At 34.2% G+C, this 9,304-nt stretch overlaps 1 non-coding gene across 1 annotated transcript; it reads right to left on the reverse strand.

Annotated features, from left to right (window-relative positions):
- Positions 1-8,637: 8,637 nt before the first annotated feature.
- Positions 8,638-8,709, reverse strand: TRNAG-UCC. Its single transcript has one exon. It is a non-coding gene; the product is annotated as a tRNA-Gly (tRNA).
- Between the last annotated feature and the right edge of the window lie 595 nt (positions 8,710-9,304).

Raw genomic sequence — 9,304 nt, forward strand, 5'->3', positions numbered from 1 at the left:
AAAAAGCACTGTCTATTTCACACCCTTTTTTTTTACTTTTTTTGCTGAAATTTGTATTTTCCCTCTAAAAATTACTGTTTGTTTCAAAATTGAAAACAATGTGGTGAGGTTAAGGGTTATGTAATGGGTCATCAATACATGACACCGCTACAATGTCTGACTCATTCATTATTGGCCTGGGGTGATGGCTCAACTTGCCCCTGTGCTCAACTGACCCCGCCTTCCCCTACACATTAAGAAATCCCGATGTATATGGGTGTACGATACGTGCGTAATACCATCGAGGTGTTCGCGGGCTCTCGCTAACGTGCCCGGTCCGCAAGTTGGCTCTTAAGCGAGAGTCCGTGTCTGTTGTAAACCATGTACTCTTTGCGCGCACTCCACCAGTTTTGTTGATAGCCGTCTGGTATGAAAACATAGACCAGTTCGTAGTTACTTCATGGACAATTTTGGTCAAATGACCTTTCATTTCTTTCATTGTGATAGGCAGATTTCAAAGCAAGATATTACGTAAGCATGCCTTACATAGCAGGATGAAGAAATTGAATAGACTAGGTGACTAGAATAATACACCAATGAACACTGTTTGTTGCATTTCTACTTTGAAAGCATATTATAGCACGTTGTACAATGTACTGGCAAACTGAAATACCAGTCGTTCGTGGACGCATTGTTGCTTTTTGGGGATGTTAATGAAAAACACAGTTCAAAAAAATATATGAATAATCAAGACATCAAAGTTGGTGCTTATCTCATTAAATTTTAAACCACCATGTCATTTTAGAACAAATGACCTTCCTCTGATCATGCGCAGAGTGGAATTACGAACTGGCTTAATTGATCAAAGATTACCCGAAATAACAATGCACTAACGCCACACCTTACCGGAGTGCAATAATTTTCAAAATATTTTACATTTTTTTATTGTGATTACGTATGTTACGTATACTTTGGAGAAACAGTAAAAAGAGCTACTTGAATCACAACTATCGGCACAAGTCAACAACTGTATCGGCTCCTATCGCTAGAGAGTCTCTTCCGGTCTCGACGCTTCTCACTGGCATAGCGGGAATAATCTTTACTTCAATTACGAATATGGTAACTACAAAATCGATACAGAAAGTGAATGGACCGGAAGTCTCGAAAATCTTTTGTTATTTTAGGTGGGGGCACATTATGCACCCTGAGCATGCTGAGGGGTAGACGTGTACGCCCTCAAAGATGCAGATGAACACTCCAAATAGGGGTGCAAACCCGAGGGTCGCTTACATTGACGAGTAAATACCATATGCGCGACAAGAAAACCACGTAAAAGGATGTCTTTTTTCAAGATAGTGCACGTTACGTACGTAACATATAACGTAATAAGGGTGTCAAAAACACTAAAATAATGAAAAGGGGGGTAGGCCTATCTATTTCGCTGGGAAAGCGACGTGTTTAGGGTCAATTTTGCGAGGGTATGAAAAAGACTAAAATGTTTTATAAAGGATGTTCTTTTGCCCCAACAGTCAACATTACGTGTTTATAGTCCGATTTGCGCGAGTTGTAGGAGGTGAGCCGTACTAAATTCAATGTGGGTAAAAGTAAAACCGACGTCCGTGACATATATAACATTAAAATATCGCTGTACTTGTTTAGGGGTTCAGTTAACTCAGGGAATACTTGTCAAGGGTATCGTTTGGTTTCCAATACTTGTTAAGGGTAGGGTTTCACATGGCATACTTGTTAAGGGGTGCATTTTCAGAAAATGGAAAATACTCGTTTAGGGTGCTTTTCGAGACCCCATGGTCGCGCATGGTATCCATTCGTCAATGGAAGTGCACTCCCTGGGCCCGTCCCTGGGCGTGTAAAATTGAACCCGAATTTCATAGTGTGCGCAGATTTAGCAAGAATATTCTATTTGTCATGGTATCCTTGATATATGTTATTCATGTATGATTATAGAGCAATAAGCCTTGAATTATTACTTTGCATTTTAAACAGAGGGGAAATCTGAAATCCCATGAAACTAAAAAGAAATTGTCTTTCAAAAACATTTTTTTTATTATTATTCCATGATCTCGTACCCAATCAAATATTCTTAAAATCACTTTGATCATGATAATTTCCTCTTTTTTTGCTGAGTGAGAAAGTTATTAAACTTGAAAGAAGCGTGGATAACTAATCTTTTGAAACGATGGATAATCATATCAAATGAATCCCATGGGGTAGAATAATTTCAAAAGATAGTCTTGGTAATTGAACGTAATCAAAATCAATTAGAATGTTGATCCGGCTTCTCCATTCGATGCACCTAGAAATGAATTTCCTACGCATAATAAAATTCCTTTAGTAAAACCAGATCTAAGGATCAAGTAAATAATGAATGAATCATGGATAAATCTATTCTATTTATACATACCTGTACAATCAAGAACGAACTACTCAAATAAAAAAATAAATGCGTTATTACCGTAATATTATAAACCTATATGACATTTATAATAATTCTTTGTTGTGGATCTCGTTGACAAGCAATGCAACGTTGAAAAGATATGCAACACCATGCACAGATTTAAAGCAACATGACTTTAAATGAGTTGAAAATAAAACATTCAATTTTATAGTTTTATTTCAAATCTTTGTTTAATATCACGACTCAGGACAATGAATCATTCTAAGTTTATATTATAAATATACCCTGAATCCATTAGCTTCTAATCCGTCATTAGACCTTAGGTAGGGTGGGACAAAAGTTCGGTGAGGGTAGGGGGCAGGGAGGGGTCGGAGGACATAGAAGGTGTTGTTTAAGTGCTGTTACATATCCTAAACGTTCGCATCCCCTACCTTGCCAATATACATTTAGAAACAAAACAGTGAAGAAAATGTTAAAAGTTTACATTGTTTCTTAGAAAGCGAAAATGTACCATAATATACAACTTACTTCAACATAATATCTATATATAAATAATTTAGAAGCCTTAAATCACAAGGGGAAAGGTGATGGGTATAATAAGCAACCGGGGAGGATCCAGCTATCGTCAATAGGGGGTCGGAAAAAATATTTTGATTTTTTTTTATTCATTTATTTATTCACGGTAAAAACCCCATTCGGCTGCTATGCTTTTACGAAGGGTCGTGCAAGCCACCAAAAACATGAATTTTACTTATGACAATAACACATGATAAGCAGAGAGTAGTGAAATAGAGTTACTGATTACACAATGAACAAACAAATTATATACAAACCAGGGTTGGTGCGTTTTAAACGGTGTGTTTTAAAACATGTGTTAAAACGTATTTTAAAACGCCCGTTTTTTTTACAAAAAAAAACACGTTTTAAAACAACACATAGACTTGTGTGTTATAAATTTGCGTGGATGTGATTTTAGATAAATGTTTTTTTTTATATATATACTGTTATTTCTAAAGTGGTATATTGTTCTCTTCTTACTAACCAAAACTCCTTTTCAACACCACTTCTTATCTCCTCATTCTCTTTGCCCTTTAATTCTTTCTTTCTCCATTGCTTTGTCATGTTCCTCTTCTCCCTATTCAATTGTGCACATCAATCCATTGTTATATATATAGAAGAATTGTGAGAGCAATTACATTCATTTATTTAGTGATCTTCTCTTTAAGGGTATTTATAGAATGATTAAGAATGTTCCAGAAGGTTCTATAGTACAGCTGTGTTACACATGAGTAATCTTTGAATAATCTTTGCTATCTCTGGTATGTCCCAAGAGAGACAATACAGACTGGTAAACAATAGAGATTGCTTTATAATAGACCTGTATTGGTAGTGGAAATTAACAATAGGTTTAGCTATTTTGTTGACACTGTTGATTCCAATGAGGTCATTCAAGAGTCTTCTGGAATTGGACTGCTCCTGAAAGGAGAATGTTTTTTAAAGACATTACTAGAACCTTCCATGATAGTGAATACTAGAATGATCTAGAATAGTTGAAATGTGCATATATAAGCTGCAGTTTCTACAAGGACATCAGCATATCATATTAGATCACTTGATCATATTAGATCACTTCATCATATCAGATCAGAACTCAGAGTTTCACGTCAGACTTTATGTCAGAGCCGAGTTTATTTCCACCTAGAATATTTATGTTCTGTGGAATTATTTACCCGCCATCAATGAACTGTTTGCAGTTATTTTGAGAGAGGGATTCTCAGTTCTCATCGAAATCATCAACATCATCAACCTGTTCAATGAACGCTTTTCAACCCATGGATTGCTGAAATTGACTGTTAATCATCATCAACATCGTCTTCACGGACATTTCAACTCATTACAGTGACTCTTGTTATTCATCGTGCTTCAACATCAGTTTCATCATCGCCATCATTGTGAACTTTCACTTTTCGCCAGCCAACTTGGACTCTTATCTGGATACTATTATTTGGAATACCGTAATTGCCAGAACTGATTTCAAGAGATGTAAGACCATTATCATTTATGATTTGTTTAAGTACATGATTTATTTCCTGTAATAAAAGAAAAGGAAATTCAACTTCAACACTCAAATTTTACTTGTTATTTGTTGCAGTATCGTAACACCATATAAAGAATATTCTCATTTTAACAAACATATCTGAGTGTTTTTTTTTGGACAGCCTAAAGAAACACTATTAAAATGAGCTAAATTACATGTAATAGAAATACTTATACTCATGTATAAACCCAATGTGAGTTCTTGCCAAACTTTGTATCTGTATTATTATTTTTACTAATTGTTAATGATTGGAAAATTGCCAAAAATTTATTAATTTAATTTATTAAAAATCTGTACATAAGAAATATAAAAAAAGTTATAAAAAAACATGACCGGTAACCTGAATAGACTGGGATATTTCGTTTCCTACTGAGGGGGGGGGGGGGCTTATGATCTGGGCCGTCGATCGCGGGATCACAACGAAAATTGGCACAAGCCTTACTTATGGCATAATCTATAAACTATAAATCAAATTTTGCATAAATCTCATAGCTAATTTATGCGTAAAATCAAAGGTTTGTTCTTATTAACTAAATAATGCATCTCAAATGATCATTTTTGGTTCACAGACTCTTCATAGGAATTTGATCAAATGTTCTTTAAAAAATTCAACATCACATTTATTTTCTTATGTATCTTTTTTTTCAATGGCAATATTCAGGGACTATATTTTGACCATTAACAAGGTGAAAGTAATTTATTTTTATTTTTGAAAGTAATTTATTTATTTATGTGGAGCGTTGCAGCCCAGTGGATTAGTCTCCGGACTTTGAAACAGGGGGTTGTGGGTTCGAATCCCAGCCATGGCGTAATTTCCTTCAGCAAGAAATTTATCCACATTGTGCTGCACTCAACCCAGGTGAGGTGAATGGGTACCTGGCAGGAATTTATTTTTTGAAATGCGTGTGCGCTGTAATCATAGTAATTCCGGCAGCCAAGCTACAGCTGGGGTAATAATATCCAAGTCCTTTGGAAGCGCATAGAGACATTATTCATAATTGTGATATGCACTATACAAGAACTGTTTATTATTATTAGTATTTTAATCAGTACAAGGAAAAATAATGGCACATTTATGAATTGTGGCTAAAAGCACTATTTGCATTAGATTTGTAGACAAACTCACGTTTTTGAGCAATTTTGGGTCTGCATGCACTTACAAAATGTTGCGTAATTTCGGAACCGCACATCAGGGGGTCACATTTTTTGTCTCAAAAGTTGTGCAGACTCGAAAAAGGAAAATCTGTGAGTGACGCGGTAAAAAAAATTACGCAGTTGATTTATCGCAAAAAATGACGAGGGGTTTATTTAGGGTGAAAAAACATTCTTTCCAATGTAGGCATACTGATTGTTTTTTATATACACTTGATCAGAATTCCTGAATTAAAAAAATGAGTAGTTCAGGGGCTTTATGTATAGATTTGAATTGAATTTGTATTTCAGGCACTAAAATTGGTATAATTGATTCAAATGAAATAAAGCATATTGATTTACTGGTATTGAAATTTAGCTTTTTTAGCTAGTATTAGGAATAAAATGTCAAATTACTCATAAAGTGTTCTTTTTTGTAGGCATTCAATTTCCATGATTTAGTATTTAGTGTGTAGTTTAATTGGTTTACAGAAAATTGCATCATTGTTTGGAAAAAAAAAACGTTTTAAAACGATTTAAAACGTTTTAAAACAATAAAAACGTTTTATTTGTTTTTTTTATTAAAAAAAATCTTTTTATTACAACCCTGATACAAACAGAATGAATTTATGCACAAAGTCATGTAAATTCATGAATAAAGAAGTGAGAATAAAAAGGGAACAGTCGGCTGAGCCATATAAACTACACAATTGTTATCTGAGTGTAAGTATTCAAAGTGATAAAAAAAATTTAATCAATATTTGAGAAAATTTGTTATATGACTTCGAAACAGACGGGTATTTATCGTGGGACTCATATAAAAGAAACATTTTGTTAGGAGGAAAAAAAGCTATAGATTGCAAGTAATTTAAGACATAATATAAAAATGTAGTGGACATGCTATACAGTACAGTTCAATGATAGTAATAATAGCAACAAAAAAAAACGCTACATAATATGAGTAACAAATATATAACATACCACATACATAACCATATTTCTAGGTTAATGCACATCTCTTCCATCCCAATATTGAATCATTCAGGAGATATTTTCAACTGATTGTAATCAATAGAATATTCATTCACCTTCACATCTCATTTCGTTATGTAAATTAAAGATTATCTTTGACTTGGTTGGTTTCAAACATTTGGATTTGACAATACTAAAAGACATCTGAAAATCCTCGGTAATTCAGTTCCATAATATCTTGGCCCATACATGAACCTACGTTTACCTGATTCAGTTTTGGGGCGAGGTACATCAACACACAGAATATACATTCTCGTGTTTCAAACAGTTTATCGATATCTGATATAGGGAGGCACTTGGTGTGTCATTGATTTATACAACACTGTAGCTGGATAGAAAAGCACGAGTGGGTGTCAAAATCTTGTTGGCTCAATCTGGCCCTGTGTTACTCGTTTAGTTCATGAGCGATTAGTTGAGAATCATTAATTACTACCTAGTTTGTCAGTCACTATAATTTTTTTTCTAGGGATTAAAAGATTAAGATTTTCCACGTCTGATCTACATTGCCATTCAAAGTTTTTTTAATATAGTTTTCTCGAAACTTCCGTTTCTTTTTTTTCTATTATTCTAGTACTATATAATTTATCATTTCTTAAAACTTTCCCATGTATTATTTTTTTTAGTTGTTATGGCACATTTTTGCAGATATTTTCGCTCATGAATTAAATAATTAAATTATTTCGACAACAAATTTTCCCCGATCGGCATCTAAAAGTATCTCAATGAAAGATCATTGTACACGCGAAGCGCGAGCTGATTTTTATTTTAGATTTAGACATACGCTGGGACATTCCATTCACTTTTTGTAATCATGAAAAGGATTGGTATTTTTTGGATAAATGATGCAAACGCGAAGCTCAAGCTGAAACTTTTTGAAAATTTGACATTTTACACAATTTAATGAAATAAACAAAATGTCTATCTCAAATAGACAATTAAAGCAATCATAAGCGCTAGCTGAAATTTTTGATATGCCGAAGCATGCACATTATGAACAGGATGTGGTTGCTATCGATTTACACCTAAAAAACGGGACATTCTAATCACATTTTGCAATCATGAACGCGATGCGTACATGTATCAAACTAAACAATTAAAGCAAATGTAAAGCTCTAGAAATGTTTGATATATGCCTAATTGCCTACTGACCATAAAAGTGGAAATTATTTTAAGGTAATGAAGAGGGTAGGCCTACGAATCTTGCTAATTAAATATTGCGAGCGTTGCACGAAATGGAAATTTTGGATATTCAGCATTTGTTTATTCTCATGAAGAGGAACCGTTTTTCACTGGCCACAATAATGAAAAATCGAATAGCGAGCAGAATGACTTGTGCATATTGACTTGAAAACGAAATATTTTAAGTCCAATTTTATCCTCTTGGGCAGATTCTTATCTAACTTAATGCAATGTGAGAGCGAAACGCGGATGATTTTTTTTACATGTCATTTGGATTTGTTTTAAAATTTTCCACCCACACACCTTCCTTATAGTCTCATTCACTCCTGTCCATTCTCTCTAATTTTTGTCTTCCTTTCTTCACAATTCCTTTCTTCCTCGGCCGCTCGAATCCCTGGACCGCAATGGCGCGCTCATCTTCCTTTCATATAAAGCCCCTATCACACCAGACTAGACTGATGACTCCCCTCTATATCTCTATTTCACTGTATTCTGTCTATCCCCTCTCTCTTTCTCTCTCTCTCTCTCTCTCTATATATATATACATATATATATATATATATATACATATATATATATATATACATATACATAAATATATATATATATCCTCCTGGACAAAAGCTATTGCTCAGATACAGTACATGTATAGAAGAACTTATACATGTACAACAGCCTTGGCAACTCTTGTATTTAAATATGTGAAAGGAATAAATGAAGAGAACAATGGTAGGCGTAGCTTAAATCAAGGTTCCACAGAGCTATACCTGCCCTTTTTGAAAAATTGGTGATACCGAAAAAATGTCTCTGCCGAGAATCGAACCCGGGCCCCCAGCTTGGAACGCTGGTGCCTTAACCACTAGACCACAGAGACGGGTTAGTGGCTAGGGCGATCACGAATCGACTTACCGTTAGATAAACAGATTTTCGACAGCATACCAATTTTTAATTTCCTTTGTCGGGTGTAGGTGGGTTTTTAACAATGACAAGTCGCCAAGGCTGTTGTACATGTATATATATTTTTTTGCTTTATTCACCTTGCATTTTGCTATATATATATATATATATATATATATATATAAAAGAGAGAAAGAAAGAAAGAGAAAAAGAGAGAAAGAAAGAAAGAAAGAGAGAGAGAAAGAAAGAAAGAATGAAAATTGCCACCCCCCCCCCATTGACGACCATGCACATTTGTACCTTTTAAATAAATTGTGATTGAACAAATAATAAAAGACAATTATAGAGTAAGAAAATATGCCGATTTTAAAGTCTTTCATTTGTAGTCGTTAATCTTTCTAACAAAATATATAGCTTCATTTCAATGGTCCAAAGATTTGTTATTAGGACGCTAATATCTATCATGGTTTATTATTTTTGTATGAAGCCATTTCATGAATTAGCCAACCCTTGTTGAAATAATTTATTCAAGAATATCAAACCGAAAAAAACTGAACAGTCAGAGAATATAT

This window comes from Lytechinus variegatus, chromosome 3 (assembly GCF_018143015.1).
Source record: "Lytechinus variegatus isolate NC3 chromosome 3, Lvar_3.0, whole genome shotgun sequence".
Taxonomy (NCBI): domain Eukaryota; kingdom Metazoa; phylum Echinodermata; class Echinoidea; order Temnopleuroida; family Toxopneustidae; genus Lytechinus; species Lytechinus variegatus.